The sequence below is a fragment of the Phalangium opilio genome, unplaced genomic scaffold (genome assembly GCF_054372755.1).
Source record: "Phalangium opilio isolate 3A_F unplaced genomic scaffold, DU_Popi_V2 ptg000101l_1, whole genome shotgun sequence".
In the NCBI taxonomy this organism is placed as follows: Eukaryota; Metazoa; Arthropoda; class Arachnida; order Opiliones; family Phalangiidae; genus Phalangium; species Phalangium opilio.
Window position 1 is genome coordinate 7,371,106 of NW_028324204.1, and position 15,165 is coordinate 7,386,270.

The window sequence follows — 15,165 nt, forward strand, 5'->3', positions numbered from 1 at the left end:
TCGGTCAACAGCCGAACGCGCTAACCATTGCGCCAAGGAAGCCCAAAAATTAAATGGTAGTCAGGTATTGTGGAAAAACTTTGGCTTTCTACGTTACATTTGCGACCTCACAACACCGCTCCCGGGAGGGCTCAAACCACCAGTCTTTTGAATAACAGCTGAACGCGCTAACCATTGCGCCACGGAAGCCCAAAATTTAAATGGTCGTCAGGTGCTGTGGAAAAACTGACATTTTACGTTACATCTGAGACCTCACAACACCGCTCCCGGATGGGCTCGAACCACCAACCTATTGGTTATCAGCCGAACGCGCTAACCATTGAGCCACGGAAGCTCAGTAATTAATTGGTTGTCAGGTATTGTGGAGAAACTCTGACTTTTTACGTTATATCTGAGACCCCACAAAACGCTCCCGGAGGGGCTCGAACCACCAACCTTTTGAATAACAGCTGAGCGCACTAACCATTGCGCCACGGAAGCCCAAAAATTAAATGTTCGTCAGGTATTGTGGAAAAACTCTGACTTTTCACGTTACATCTGAGACACCACAAAACGCTCCCGGATGGGCTCGAACCACCAAACTTTCGGTTCGTCAGTTATTGTGGAAAACGTTTGACTTTTTACGTTACATCTGAGACCTCACAACACCGCTCCCAGATGGGCTCGAACCACCAACCTATTGGTTAACAGCCGAACGCGCTATCCATTGAGCCACGGAAGTTCAGAAATTAATGTTTGTCCCGTATTGTGAAAAAGTTTTGACTTTTTACGCTACATCTGAGACCCCACAACACCTCTCCTGGGTGGGCTCGAAACACCAACCTTTCGGTTAACTGCTGAACGCGCTAACCATTGCGCCACGGCAGCCCAAATATTAAATGGTCGTCAGGTATTGTGGAAAAACCTCGACTTTTTCCGTCACATCTGAGACATCACAACACCGCTCCCGGGTACGCTCGAACCACCAACCTTTCGGTTAACAGCCGAACGCGCTAACCATAGCGCAACGGAAGCCCAAATATTAAATGGTCGTCAGGTATTGAGGTAAAACTTTGACTTTTTACTTCACATCTGAGACCTCACAGCACCGCTCCCGGATGGGCTCGAACCACCAACCTTTCGGTTAACAGCCGAACGCGCTAACCATTGCGCCACGGACGCCCAAAAATTAAATGGTCGTCAGGTATTGTGGAAAAACTTTGGCTATTTACGTTACATTTGAGATCCCAAAACACCGCTCCCGGGTGGGCTCGAACCACCAACCTATTGGTTAACAGCTGAACGCGCTGACCATTGCGCCACTGAAGCCCAAAAATTAAATTTTCGTCAGGTATTGAGGTAAAACTTTGACTTTTTACTTCACATCTGAGACCACACAACACCGCTCCCGGATGGGCTCGAACCACCAACCTTTCGATTAACAGCTGAACGCGCTAACCATTGCGCCACGGAAGCCCAAAAATTAAATGCTCGTCAGGTATTGTGGAAAAACTCTGACATTTTACGTTACATCTGAGACGTCACAACACTTCTCCCGGATGGGCTCGAACCACCAACCTTTCGGTTAACAGCCGAACGCGCTAACCATAGCGCAACGGAAGCCCAAAAATTAAATTTTCGTCAGGTATTGAGGTAAAACTTTGACTTTTTACTTCACATCTGAGACCACACAACACCGCTCCCGGATGGGCTCGAACCACCAACCTTTCGATTAACAGCTGAACGCGCTAACCATTGCGCCACGGAAGCCCAAAAATTAAATGCTCGTCAGGTATTGTGGAAAAACTCTGACATTTTACGTTACATCTGAGACGTCACAACACCGCCCCCGGGAGGACTCGAACCACCAACCTATTGGTTAACAGCCGAACGCTCTAACCATTGAGCCACGGAAGCCCAAAAATTAAATGCTCGTCAGGTATTGTGGAAAAACTCTGACATTTTACGTTACATCTGAGACGTCACAACACTTCTCCCGGATGGGCTCGAACCACCAACCTATTGGTTAACAGCCGAACGCGCTAACCAGTGAGCCACAGAAGCTCAGAAATTAAATGGTTGTTAGGTATTGTGGATAAGTTATGACTTTTTACGTTACATCTGAGACCCTACAGCACCTCTCCAAGGTGGGCTCGAACCACTAACCTTTCGGTCAACAGCCGAACGCGCTAACCATTGCGCCAAGGAAGCCCAAAAATTAAATGGTAGTCAGGTATTGTGGAAAAACTTTGGCTTTCTACGTTACATTTGAGATCCCACAACACCGCTCCCGGGTGGGCTCGAACCACCAACCTTTCGATTAATAGCTGGACGCGCTAATTATTGCTCCACGGAAGCCCAAAAATTAAATGTTCGTCAGGTATTGTGGAAAAACTCTGACATTTTACGTAACATTTGCGACGTCACAACACGGCTCCCGGATGGGCTCGAACCACCAACCTTTCGGTTAACAGCCGAACGCGCTAACCATTGCGCCACGGACGCCCAAAAATTAAATGGTCGTCAGGTATTGTGGAAGAACTTTGGCTTTTTACGTTACATTAGAGATCCAACAACAACGCTCCCGGGTGGGCTCGAACCACCAACCTTTCGGTTAACAGCCGAACGCGCTAACCATTGCGCAACGGAAGCCCAAATATTAAAAGGTCGTCAGTTATTGTGGAAAATCCTTGACTTTTTACGTCACATTTGCGACCTCACAACACCGGTCCCGGGAGGGCTCAAACCACCAGTCTTTTGAATAACAGCTGAACGCGCTAACCATTGCGCCACGGAAGCCCAAAATTTAAATGGTCGTCAGGTGCTGTGGAAAAACTATGACATTTTACGTTACATCTGAGACCTCACAACACCGCTCCCGGATGGGCTCGAACCACCAACCTATTGGTTATCAGCCGAACGCGCTAACCATTGAGCCACGGAAGCTCAGTAATTAATTGGTTGTCAGGTATTGTGGAGAAACTCTGACTTTTTACATTATATCTGAGACCCCACAAAACGCTCCCGGAGGGGCTCGAACCACCAACCTTTTGAATAACAGCTGAGCGCACTAACCATTGTGCCACGGAAGCCCAAAAATTAAATGTTCGTCAGGTATTGTGGAAAAACTCTGACTTTTCACGTTACATCTGAGACACCACAAAACGCTCCCGGGTGGGCTCGAACCACCAAACTTTCGGTTCGTCAGTTATTGTGGAAAACGTTTGACTTTTTACGTTACATCTGAGACCTCACAACACCGCTCCCAGATGGGCTCGAACCACCAACCTATTGGTTAAAAGCCGAACGCGCTAACCATTGAGCCACGGAAGTTCAGAAATTAAATGTTTGTCCCGTATTGTGAAAAAGTTTTGACTTTTTACGCTACATCTGAGACGCCACAACACCTCTCCTGGTTGGGCTCGAAACACCAACCTTTCGGTTAACTGCTGAACGCGCTAACCATTGCGCCACGGAAGCCCAAATATTAAATGGTCGTCAGGTTTTGTGGAAAAACCTCGACTTTTTACGTCACATCTCAGACATCACAACACCGCTCCCGGGTACGCTCGAACCACCAACCTTTTGAATAACAGTTGAGCGCGCTAACCATTGCGCCACGGAAGCCCAAAAATTAAATGTTCGTCAGGTATTGTGGAAAAACTCTGACTTTTTACGTCACATCTGAGACCTCACAACACCGCTCCCGGATGGGCACGAACCACCAACCTTTCGGTTCATAGCCGAACGCGCTAACCAATGCGCCACGGAAACCCAAAAATTCAATCGTCGTCAGGTATTGTGGAAAAACTTTGGTTTTTACGTTACATTACAGATCCCACAACACCACTCCCGGGTGGGCTCGAACCACTAACCTTTCGATTAACAGCTGGACGCGCTAATTATTGCGCCACGGAAGCCCAAAAATGAAATGTTCGTCAGGTATTGTGGAAAAACTCCGACATTTTACGTAACATCTGAGACGTCACAACACCGCTCCCGGATGGGCTCGAACCACCAACCTCTCGGTTAACAGCCGAACGCGCTAACCATTGCGCCACGGACGCCCAAAAATGAAATGTTCGTCAGGTATTGAGGTAAAACTTAGGCTATTTACGTTACATTTGAGATCCCAAAACACCGCTCCCGGGTGGGCTCGAACCACCAACCTATTGGTTAAAAGCCGAACGCGCTAACAATTGAGCCACGGAAGCTCAGAAAATAAATGGTTATCACGTATTATGGAAAAAGTTTGACTTTTCACGCTACATCTGAGACCTCACAACACCGCTCCCGGATGGGCTCGAACCACCAACCTTTCGATTAACAGCCGAACGCGCTAACCATTCGCCACGGACGCCCAAAAATTAAATGGTCGTCAGGTATTGTGGAAAAACTCTGACATTTTACGTTACATCTGAGACGTCACAACACCTCTCCCGGATGAGCTCGAACCACCAACCTATTGGTTCACAGCCGATGGCGCTAACCATTGCGCCACTGAAGCCCAAAAATTAAATTTTCGTCAGGTATTGAGGTAAAACTTTGACTTTTTACTTCACATCTGAGACCTCACAACACCGCTCCCGGATGGGTTCGAACCACCAACCTTTCGATTAACAGCTGAACGCGCTAACCATTGCGCCACTGAAGCCCAAAAATTAAATGCTCGTCAAGTATTGTGGAAAAACTCTGACATTTTACGTTACATCTGAGACGTCACAACACCGCTCCCGGGAGGGCTCGAACCACCAACCTATTGGTTAACAGCCGAACGCTCTAACCATTGAGCCACGGAAGCCCAAAAATTAAATGTTCGTCAGGTATTGTGGAAAAACTCTGACATTTTACGTTACATCTGAGACGTCACAACACTTCTCCCGGATGGGCTCGAACCACCAACCTATTGCTTAACAGCTGAACGCGCTAACCATTGAGCCACGGAAGCCCAAAAATTAAATGTTCGTCAGGTATTGTGGAAAAACTCTGACATTTTACGTTACATCTGAGACGTCACAACACTTCTCCCGGATGGGCTCGAACCACCAACCTATTGGTTAACAGCCGAACGCGCTAACCATTGCGCCACGGAAGCCCAAAAATTAAATGGTCGTCAGGTGTTGTGGAAAAACTTTGGCTATTTACGTTACATTTGAGATCCCAAAACACCGCTCCCGGGTGGGCTCGAACCACCAACCTATTGCTTAACAGCCGAACGCGCTAACCATTGAGCCACGGACGCCCAAAAATTAAATGGTCGTCAGGTATTGTGGGAAAATTTGGGTTTTTACGTTACATTAGAGATCCCACAACACCGCTCCCGGGTGGGCTCGAACCACCAACCTTTCGGTTAAGAGCCGAACGCGCTAACTATTGCGCCACGGACGCCCAAAAATTAAATGGTCGTCAGGTATTGTGGGAAAATTTGGGTTTTTACGTTACATTAGAGATCCCACAACACCGCTCCTGGATGGGCTCGAACCACCAACCTTTCGGTTAACAGCCGAACGCGCTAACCATATCGCAACGGAAGCCCAAATATTAAATGGTCGTCAGGTATTGAGGTAAAACTTTGACTTTTTACTTCACATCTGAGACCTCACAGCACCGCTCCCGGATGGGCTCGAACCACCACCCTTTCGTTAACAGCCGAACGCGCTAACCATTGCGCCACGGACGAACAAAAATTAAATGGTCGTCAGGTATTGTGGAAAAACTTTGGGTTTTTACGTTACATTTGAGATCCCAAAACACCGCTCCCGGGTTGGCTCGAACCACCAACCTATTGGTTAACAGCCGAACGCGCTAACAATTGAGCCACGGAAGCTCAGAAAATAAATGGTTATCACGTATTATGGAAAAAGTTTGACTTTTCACGCTACATCTGAGACCTCACAACACCGCTCCCGGATGGCCTCGAACCACCAACCTTTCGATTAACAGCCGAACGCGCTAACCATTCGCCACGGACGCCCAAAAATTAAATGGTCGTCAGGTATTGTGAAAAACTCTGACATTTTACGTTACATCTGAGACGTCACAACACCTCTCCCGGATGAGCTCGAACCACCAACCTATTGGTTAACAGCCGATGGCGCTAACCATTGCGCCACTGAAGCCCAAAAATTAAATTTTCGTCAGGTATTGAGGTAAAACTATGACTTTTTACTTCACATCTGAGACCTCACAACACCGCTCCCGGATGGGCTCGAACCACCAACCTTTCGATTAACAGCTGAACGCGCTAACTATTGCGCCACTGAAGCCCAAAAATTAAATGCTCGTCAAGTATTGTGGAAAAACTCTGACATTTTACGTTACATCTGAGACGTCACAACACCGCTCCCGGGAGGGCTCGAACCACCAACCTATTGGTTAACAGCCGAACGCTCTAACCATTGAGCCACGGAAGCCCAAAAATTAAATGTTCGTCAGGTATTGTGGAAAAACTCTGACATTTTACGTTACATCTGAGACGTCACAACACTTCTCCCGGATGGGCTCGAACCACCAACCTATTGCTTAACAGCTGAACGCGCTAACCATTGAGCCACGGAAGACAAAAATTAAATGTTCGTCAGGTATTGTGGAAAAACTCTGACATTTTACGTTACATCTGAGACGTCACAACACTTCTCCCGGATGGGCTCGAACCACCAACCTATTGGTTAACAGCCGAACGCGCTAACCATTGCGCCACGGAAGCCCAAAAATTAAATGGTCGTCAGGTGTTGTGGAAAAACTTTGGCTATTTACGTTACATTTGAGATCCCAAAACACCGCTCCCGGGTGGGCTCGAACCACCAACCTATTGCTTAACAGCCGAACGCGCTAACCATTGAGCCACGGATGCCCAAAAATTAAATGGTCGTCTGGTATTGTGGGAAAATTTGGGTTTTTACGTTACATTAGAGATCCCACAACACCGCTCCCGGGTGGGCTCGAACCACCAACCTTTCGGTTAACAGCCGAACGCGCTAACTATTGCGCCACGGACGCCCAAAAATTAAATGGTCGTCAGGTATTGAGGTAAAACTTTGACTTTTTACGTTACATTTGAGATCCCAAAACACCGCTCCCGGGTTGGCTCGAACCACCAACCTATTGGTTAACAGCCGAACGCGCTAACAATTGAGCCATGGAAGCTCAGAAAATAAATGGTTATCACGTATTATGGAAAAAGTTTGACTTTTCACGCTACATCTGAGACCTCACAACACCGCTCCCGGATGGCCTCGAACCACCAACCTTTCGATTAACAGCCGAACGCGCTAACCATTGAGCCACGGAAGCTCAAAAATTAAATGTTCGTCAGGTATTGTGGAAAAACTCTGACATTTTACGTTACATCTGAGACGTCACAACACCGCTCCCGGGAGGGCCCGAACAGCCAACCTATTGGTTAACAGCCGAACGCTCTAACCATTGAGCCACGGAAGCCCAAAAATTAAATGTTCGTCAGGTATTGTGGAAAAACTGACATTTTACGTTACATCTGAGACGTCACAACACTTCTCCCGGATGGGCTCGAACCACCAACCTATTGGTTAACAGCCGAACGCGCTAACCAGTGAGCCACAGAAGCTCAGAAATTAAATGGTTGTTAGGTATTGTGGATAAGTTATGACTTTTTAAGTTACATCTGAGACCCTACAACACCTCTCCCAGGTGGGCTCGAACCACCAACCTTTCGGTCAACAGCCGAACGCGCTAACCATAGCGCAACGGAAGCCCAAATATTAAATGGTCGTCCGGTATTGAGGTAAAACTTTGACTTTTTACTTCACACCTGAGACCTCACAACACCGCTCCAGGATGGGCTCGAACCACCAACCTATTGGTTAACAGCCGAACGCGCTAACAATTGAGCCACGGAAGCTCAGAAAATAAATGGTTATCACGTATTATGGAAAAAGTTTGACTTTTCACGCTACATCTGAGACCTCACAACACCGCTCCCGGATGGGCTCGAACCACCGACCTTTCGATTAACAGCCGAACGCGCTAACCATTTAGCCACGGAAGCCCAAAAATTAAATGTTCGTCAGGTATTGTGGAAAAACTCTGACATTTTACGTTACATCTGAGACGTCACAACACCTCTCCCGGATGGGCTCGAACCACCAACCTATTGGTTAACAGCCGAACGCGCTAACCATTGCGCCACTGAAGCCCAAAAATTAAATTTTCGTCAGGTATTGAGGAAAAACTTTGACTTTTTACTGCACATCTGAGACCTCACAACACCGCTCCCGGATGGGCTCGAACCACCAACCTTTCGGTTAACAGCCGAACGCGCTAACCATTCGCCACGGACGCCCAAAAATTAAATGGTCGTCAGGTATTGTGGAAAAACTTTGGCTATTTACGTTACATTTGAGATCCAAAAACACCGCTCCCGGGTGGGCTCGAACCACCAACCTTTCGGTTAACAGCTGAACGCGCTGACCATTGCGCCACTGAAGCCCAAAAATTAAATTTTCGTCAGGTATTGAGGTAAAACTTTGACTTTTTACTTCACATCTGAGACCACAAAACACCGCTCCCGGATGGGCTCGAACCACCAACCTTTCGGTTAACAGCCGAACGCGCTAACAATTGAGCCACGGAAGCTCAGAAAATAATTGGTTATCACGTATTATGGAAAAAGTTTGACTTTTCACGCTACATCTGAGACCTCACAACACCGCTCCCGGATGGCCTCGAACCACCAACCTTTCGATTAACAGCCGAACGCGCTAACCATTGAGCCACGGAAGCCCAAAAATTAAATGTTCGTCAGGTATTGTGGAAAAACTCTGACATTTTACGTTACATCTGAGACGTCACAACACCGCTCCCGGGAGGGCCCGAACCACCAACCTATTGGTTAACAGCCGAACGCTCTAACCATTGAGCCACGGAAGCCCAAAAATTAAATGTTCGTCAGGTATTGTGGAAAAACTCTGACATTTTACGTTACATCTGAGACGTCACAACACAAATTTTGGGCTTCCGTGGCGCAATGGTTAGCGCGTTCAGCTGTTATTCAAAAGACTGGTGGTTTGAGCCCTCCCGGGACCGGTGTTGTGAGGTCGCAAATGTGACGTAAAAAGTCAAGGATTTTCCACAATAACTGACGACCTTTTAATATTTGGGCTTCCGTTGCGCAATGGTTAGCGCTTTCGGCTGTTAACCGAAAGGTTGGTGGTTCGAGCCCACCCGGGAGCGTTGTTGTTGGATCTCTAATGTAACGTAAAAAGCCAAAGTTCTTCCACAATACCTGACGACCATTTAATTTTTGGGCGTCCGTGGCGCAATGGTTAGCACGTTCGGCTGTTAACCGAAAGGTTGGTGGTTCGAGCCCATCCGGGAGCCGTGTTGTGACGTCTCAAATGTTACGTAAAATGTCAGAGTTTTTCCACAATACCTGACGAACATTTAATTTTTGGGCTTCCGTGGAGCAATAATTAGCGCGTCCAGCTATTAATCGAAAGGTTGGTGGTTCGAGCCCACCCGGGAGCGGTGTTGTGGTATCTCAAATGTAACGTAGAAAGCCAAAGTTTTTCCACAATACCTGACTACCATTTAATTTTTGGGCTTCCTTGGCGCAATGGTTAGCGCGTTCGGCTGTTAACCGAAAGGTTGGTGGTTCGAGCCCAACCGGAAGAGGTATTGTAGGGTCTCAGATGTAACGTAAAAAGTCATAACTTATCCACAATACCTAACAACCATTTAATTTCTGAGCTTCTGTGGCTCACTGGTTAGCGCGTTCGGCTGTTAACCAATAGGTTGGTGGTTCGAGCCCATCCGGGAGAAGTGTTGTGACGTCTCAGATGTAACGTAAAATGTCAGAGTTTTTCCACAATACCTGACGAGCATTTAATTTTTGGGCTTCCGTGGCTCAATGGTTAGAGCGTTCGGCTGTTAACCAATAGGTTGGTGGTTCGAGTCCTCCCGGGGGCGGTGTTGTGACGTCTCAGATGTAACGTAAAATGTCAGAGTTTTTCCACAATACCTGACGAGCATTTAATTTTTGGGCTTCCGTGGCGCAATGGTTAGCGCGTTCAGCTGTTAATCGAAAGGTTGGTGGTTCGAGCCCATCCGGGAGCGGTGTTGTGTGGTCTCAGATGTGAAGTAAAAAGTCAAAGTTTTACCTCAATACCTGACGAGCATTTAATTTTTGGGCTTCCGTGGCGCAATGGTTAGCGCGTTCAGCTGTTAATCGAAAGGTTGGTGGTTCGAGCCCATCCGGGAGCGGTGTTGTGTGGTCTCAGATGTGAAGTAAAAAGTCAAAGTTTTACCTCAATACCTGACGAAAATTTAATTTTTGGGCTTCCGTTGCGCTATGGTTAGCGCGTTCGGCTGTTAACCGAAAGGTTGGTGGTTCGAGCCCATCCGGGAGCGGTGTTGTGACGTCTCAGATGTTACGTAAAATGTCGGAGTTTTTCCACAATACCTGACGAGCATTTAATTTTTGGGCTTCCGTGGCGCAATGGTTAGCGCGTTCAGCTGTTAATCGAAAGGTTGGTGGTTCGAGCCCATCCGGGAGCGGTGTTGTGTGGTCTCAGATGTGAAGTAAAAAGTCAAAGTTTTACCTCAATACCTGACGAGCATTTAATTTTTGGGCTTCCGTGGCGCAATGGTTAGCGCGTTCAGCTGTTAATCGAAAGGTTGGTGGTTCGAGCCCATCCGGGAGCGGTGTTGTGTGGTCTCAGATGTGAAGTAAAAAGTCAAAGTTTTACCTCAATACCTGACGAAAATTTAATTTTTGGGCTTCCGTTGCGCTATGGTTAGCGCGTTCGGCTGTTAACCGAAAGGTTTGTGGTTCGAGCCCATCCGGGAGCGGTGTTGTGACGTCTCAGATGTTACGTAAAATGTCGGAGTTTTTCCACAATACCTGACGAACATTTCATTTTTGGGCTTCCGTGGCGCAATAATTAGCGCGTCCAGCTGTTAATCGAAAGGTTAGTGGTTCGAGCCCACCCGGGAGTGGTGTTGTGGGATCTGTAATGTAACGTAAAAACCAAAGTTTTTCCACAATACCTGACGACGATTGAATTTTTGGGTTTCCGTGGCGCATTGGTTAGCGCGTTCGGCTATGAACCGAAAGGTTGGTGGTTCGTGCCCATCCGGGAGCGGTGTTGTGAGGTCTCAGATGTGACGTAAAAAGTCAGAGTTTTTCCACAATACCTGACGAACATTTAATTTTTGGGCTTCCGTGGCGCAATGGTTAGCGCGCTCAACTGTTATTCAAAAGGTTGGTGGTTCGAGCCCACCTTGGAGAGGTGCTGTAGGGTCTCAGATGTAACGTAAAAAGTCATAACTTATCCACAATACCTAACAACCATTTAATTTCTGAGCTTCTGTGGCTCACTGGTTAGCGCGTTCGGCTGTTAACCAATAGGTTGGTGGTTCGAGCCCATCCGGGAGAAGTGTTGTGACGTCTCAGATGTAACGTAAAATGTCAGAGTTTTTCCACAATACCTGACGAGCATTTAATTTTTGGGCTTCCGTGGCGCAATGGTTAGCGCGTTCAGCTGTTAATCGAAAGGTTGGTGGTTCGAGCCCATCCGGGAGCGGTGTTGTGTGGTCTCAGATGTGAAGTAATAAGTCAAAGTTTTACCTCAATACCTGACGAGCATTTAATTTTTGGGCTTCCGTGGCGCAATGGTTAGCGCGTTCAGCTGTTAATCGAAAGGTTGGTGGTTCGAGCCCATCCGGGAGCGGTGTTGCGTGGTCTCAGATGTGAAGTAAAAAGTCAAAGTTTTACCTCAATACCTGACGAAAATTTAATTTTTGGGCTTCCGTTGCGCTATGGTTAGCGCGTTCGGCTGTTAACCGAAAGGTTGGTGGTTCGAGCCCATCCGGGAGCGGTGTTGTGACGTCTCAGATGTTACGTAAAATGTCGGAGTTTTTCCACAATACCTGACGAACATTTCATTTTTGGGCTTCCGTGGCGCAATAATTAGCGCGTCCAGCTGTTAATCGAAAGGTTAGTAGTTCGAGCCCACCCGGGAGTGGTGTTGTGGGATCTGTAATGTAACGTAAAAACCAAAGTTTTTCCACAATACCTGACGACGATTGAATTTCTGGGTTTCCGTGGCGCATTGGTTAGCGCGTTCGGCTATGAACCGAAAGGTTGGTGGTTCGTGCCCATCCGGGAGCGGTGTTGTGAGGTCTCAGATGTGACGTAAAAAGTCAGAGTTTTTCCACAATACCTGACGAACATTTAATTTTTGGGCTTCCGTGGCGCAATGGTTAGCGCGCTCAACTGTTATTCAAAAGGTTGGTGGTTCGAGCCCACCTTGGAGAGGTGCTGTAGGGTCTCAGATGTAACGTAAAAAGTCATAACTTATCCACAATACCTAACAACCATTTAATTTCTGAGCTTCTGTGGCTCACTGGTTAGCGCGTTCTGCTGTTAACCAATAGGTTGGTGGTTCGAGCCCATCCGGGAGAAGTGTTGTGACGTCTCAGATGTAACGTAAAATGTCAGAGTTTTTCCACAATACCTGACGAGCATTTAATTTTTGGGCTTCCGTGGCGCAATGGTTAGCGCGTTCAGCTGTTAATCGAAAGGTTGGTGGTTCGAGCCCATCCGGGAGCGGTGTTGTGTGGTCTCAGATGTGAAGTAAAAAGTCACAGTTTTACCTCAATACCTGACGAAAATTTAATTTTTGGGCTTCAGTGGCGCAATGGTCAGCGCGTTCAGCTGTTAACCAATAGGTTGGTGGTTCGAGCCCACCCGGGAGCGGTGTTTTGGGATCTCAAATGTAACGTAAATAGCCAAAGTTTTTCCACAATACCTGACGACCATTTAATTTTTGGGCGTCCGTGGCGCAATGGTTAGCGCGTTCGGCTGTTAACCGAAAGGTTGGTGGTTCGAGCCCATCCGGGAGCGGTGCTGTGAGGTCTCAGATGTGAAGTAAAAAGTCAAAGTTTTACCTCAATACCTGACGACCATTTAATATTTGGGCTTCCGTTGCGCTATGGTTAGCGCGTTCGGCTGTTAACCGAAAGGTTGGTGGTTCGAGCGTACCCGGGAGCGGTGTTGTGATGTCTCAGATGTGACGTAAAAAGTCGAGGTTTTTCCACAATACCTGACGACCATTTAATATTTGGGCTGCCGTGGCGCAATGGTTAGCGCGTTCAGCAGTTAACCGAAAGGTTGGTGTTTCGAGCCCACCCAGGAGAGGTGTTGTGGGGTCTCAGATGTAGCGTAAAAAGTCAAAACTTTTTCACAATACGGGACAAACACTAATTTCTGAACTTCCGTGGCTCAATGGTTAGCGCGTTCGGCTGTTAACCAATAGGTTGGTGGTTCGAGCCCTCCCGGGAGCGGTGTTGTGACGTCTCAGATGTAACGTAAAATGTCAGTTTTTCCACAATACCTGACGACCATTTAATATTTGGGCTTCCGTTGCGCTATGGTTAGCGCGTTCGGCTGTTAACCGAAAGGTTGGTGGTTCGAGCCCACCCGGGAGCGGTGTTGTGGGATCTCTAATGTAACGTAAAAACCCAAATTTTCCCACAATACCTGACGACCATTTAAGTTTTGGGCGTCCGTGGCGCAATGGTTAGCGCGTTCGGCTGTTAACCGAAAGGTTGGTGGTTCGAGCCCATCCGGGAGCGGTGTTGTGTGGTCTCAGATGTGAAGTAAAAAGTCAAAGTTTTACCTCAATACCTGACGAAAATTTAATTTTTGGGCTTCAGTGGCGCAATGGTCAGCGCGTTCAGCTGTTAACCGAAAGGTTGGTGGTTCGAGCCCACCCGGGAGCGGTGTTTTTGGATCTCAAATGTAACGTAAATAGCCAAAGTTTTTCCACAATACCTGACGACGATTGAATTTTTGGGTTTCCGTGGCGCATTGGTTAGCGCGTTCGGCTATGAACCGAAAGGTTGGTGGTTCGTGCCCATCCGGGAGCGGTGTTGTGAGGTCTCAGATGTGACGTAAAAAGTCAGAGTTTTTCCACAGTACCTGACGAACATTTAATTTTTGGGCTTCCGTGGCGCAATGGTTAGCGCGCTCAACTGTTATTCAAAAGGTTGGTGGTTCGAGCCCACCTTGGAGAGGTGCTGTAGGGTCTCAGATGTAACGTAAAAAGTCATAACTTATCCACAATACCTAACAACCATTTAATTTCTGAGCTTCTGTGGCTCACTGGTTAGCGCGTTCGGCTGTTAACCAATAGGTTGGTGGTTCGAGCCCATCCGGGAGAAGTGTTGTGACGTCTCAGATGTAACGTAAAATGTCAGAGTTTTTCCACAATACCTGACGAGCATTTAATTTTTGGGCTTCCGTGGCGCAATGGTTAGCGCGTTCAGCTGTTAATCGAAAGGTTGGTGGTTCGAGCCCATCCGGGAGCGGTGTTGTGTGGTCTCAGATGTGAAGTAATAAGTCAAAGTTTTACCTCAATACCTGACGAGCATTTAATTTTTGGGCTTCCGTGGCGCAATGGTTAGCGCGTTCAGCTGTTAATCGAAAGGTTGGTGGTTCGAGCCCATCCGGGAGCGGTGTTGCGTGGTCTCAGATGTGAAGTAAAAAGTCAAAGTTTTACCTCAATACCTGACGAAAATTTAATTTTTGGGCTTCCGTTGCGCTATGGTTAGCGCGTTCGGCTGTTAACCGAAAGGTTGGTGGTTCGAGCCCATCCGGGAGCGGTGTTGTGACGTCTCAGATGTTACGTAAAATGTCGGAGTTTTTCCACAATACCTGACGAACATTTCATTTTTGGGCTTCCGTGGCGCAATAATTAGCGCGTCCAGCTGTTAATCGAAAGGTTAGTAGTTCGAGCCCACCCGGGAGTGGTGTTGTGGGATCTGTAATGTAACGTAAAAACCAAAGTTTTTCCACAATACCTGACGACGATTGAATTTCTGGGTTTCCGTGGCGCATTGGTTAGCGCGTTCGGCTATGAACCGAAAGGTTGGTGGTTCGTGCCCATCCGGGAGCGGTGTTGTGAGGTCTCAGATGTGACGTAAAAAGTCAGAGTTTTTCCACAATACCTGACGAACATTTAATTTTTGGGCTTCCGTGGCGCAATGGTTAGCGCGCTCAACTGTTATTCAAAAGGTTGGTGGTTCGAGCCCACCTTGGAGAGGTGCTGTAGGGTCTCAGATGTAACGTAAAAAGTCATAACTTATCCACAATACCTAACAACCATTTAATTTCTGAGCTTCTGTGGCTCACTGGTTAGCGCGTTC

At 47.5% G+C, this 15,165-nt stretch overlaps 8 non-coding genes across 8 annotated transcripts; 4 read left to right on the forward strand and 4 right to left on the reverse strand.

The window, feature by feature from the left end:
• Positions 1-261: 261 nt before the first annotated feature.
• On the reverse strand, positions 262-334 carry TRNAI-GAU (transfer RNA isoleucine (anticodon GAU)). Its single transcript has one exon. It is a non-coding gene; the product is annotated as a tRNA-Ile (tRNA).
• A 2,518-nt stretch (positions 335-2,852) lies between these two features.
• TRNAI-GAU (transfer RNA isoleucine (anticodon GAU)) lies at positions 2,853-2,925 on the reverse strand. Its single transcript has one exon. It is a non-coding gene; the product is annotated as a tRNA-Ile (tRNA).
• Positions 2,926-3,680: 755 nt separating this feature from the next.
• Positions 3,681-3,753, reverse strand: TRNAH-AUG (transfer RNA histidin (anticodon AUG)). Its single transcript has one exon. It is a non-coding gene; the product is annotated as a tRNA-His (tRNA).
• A 1,541-nt stretch (positions 3,754-5,294) lies between these two features.
• On the reverse strand, positions 5,295-5,367 carry TRNAK-CUU (transfer RNA lysine (anticodon CUU)). Its single transcript has one exon. It is a non-coding gene; the product is annotated as a tRNA-Lys (tRNA).
• Positions 5,368-11,026: 5,659 nt separating this feature from the next.
• TRNAH-AUG (transfer RNA histidin (anticodon AUG)) lies at positions 11,027-11,099 on the forward strand. Its single transcript has one exon. It is a non-coding gene; the product is annotated as a tRNA-His (tRNA).
• A 955-nt stretch (positions 11,100-12,054) lies between these two features.
• Positions 12,055-12,127, forward strand: TRNAH-AUG (transfer RNA histidin (anticodon AUG)). Its single transcript has one exon. It is a non-coding gene; the product is annotated as a tRNA-His (tRNA).
• Positions 12,128-13,814: 1,687 nt separating this feature from the next.
• On the forward strand, positions 13,815-13,887 carry TRNAH-AUG (transfer RNA histidin (anticodon AUG)). The gene has a single exon. It is a non-coding gene; the product is annotated as a tRNA-His (tRNA).
• A 955-nt stretch (positions 13,888-14,842) lies between these two features.
• Positions 14,843-14,915, forward strand: TRNAH-AUG (transfer RNA histidin (anticodon AUG)). The gene has a single exon. It is a non-coding gene; the product is annotated as a tRNA-His (tRNA).
• Positions 14,916-15,165: the final 250 nt, after the last annotated feature.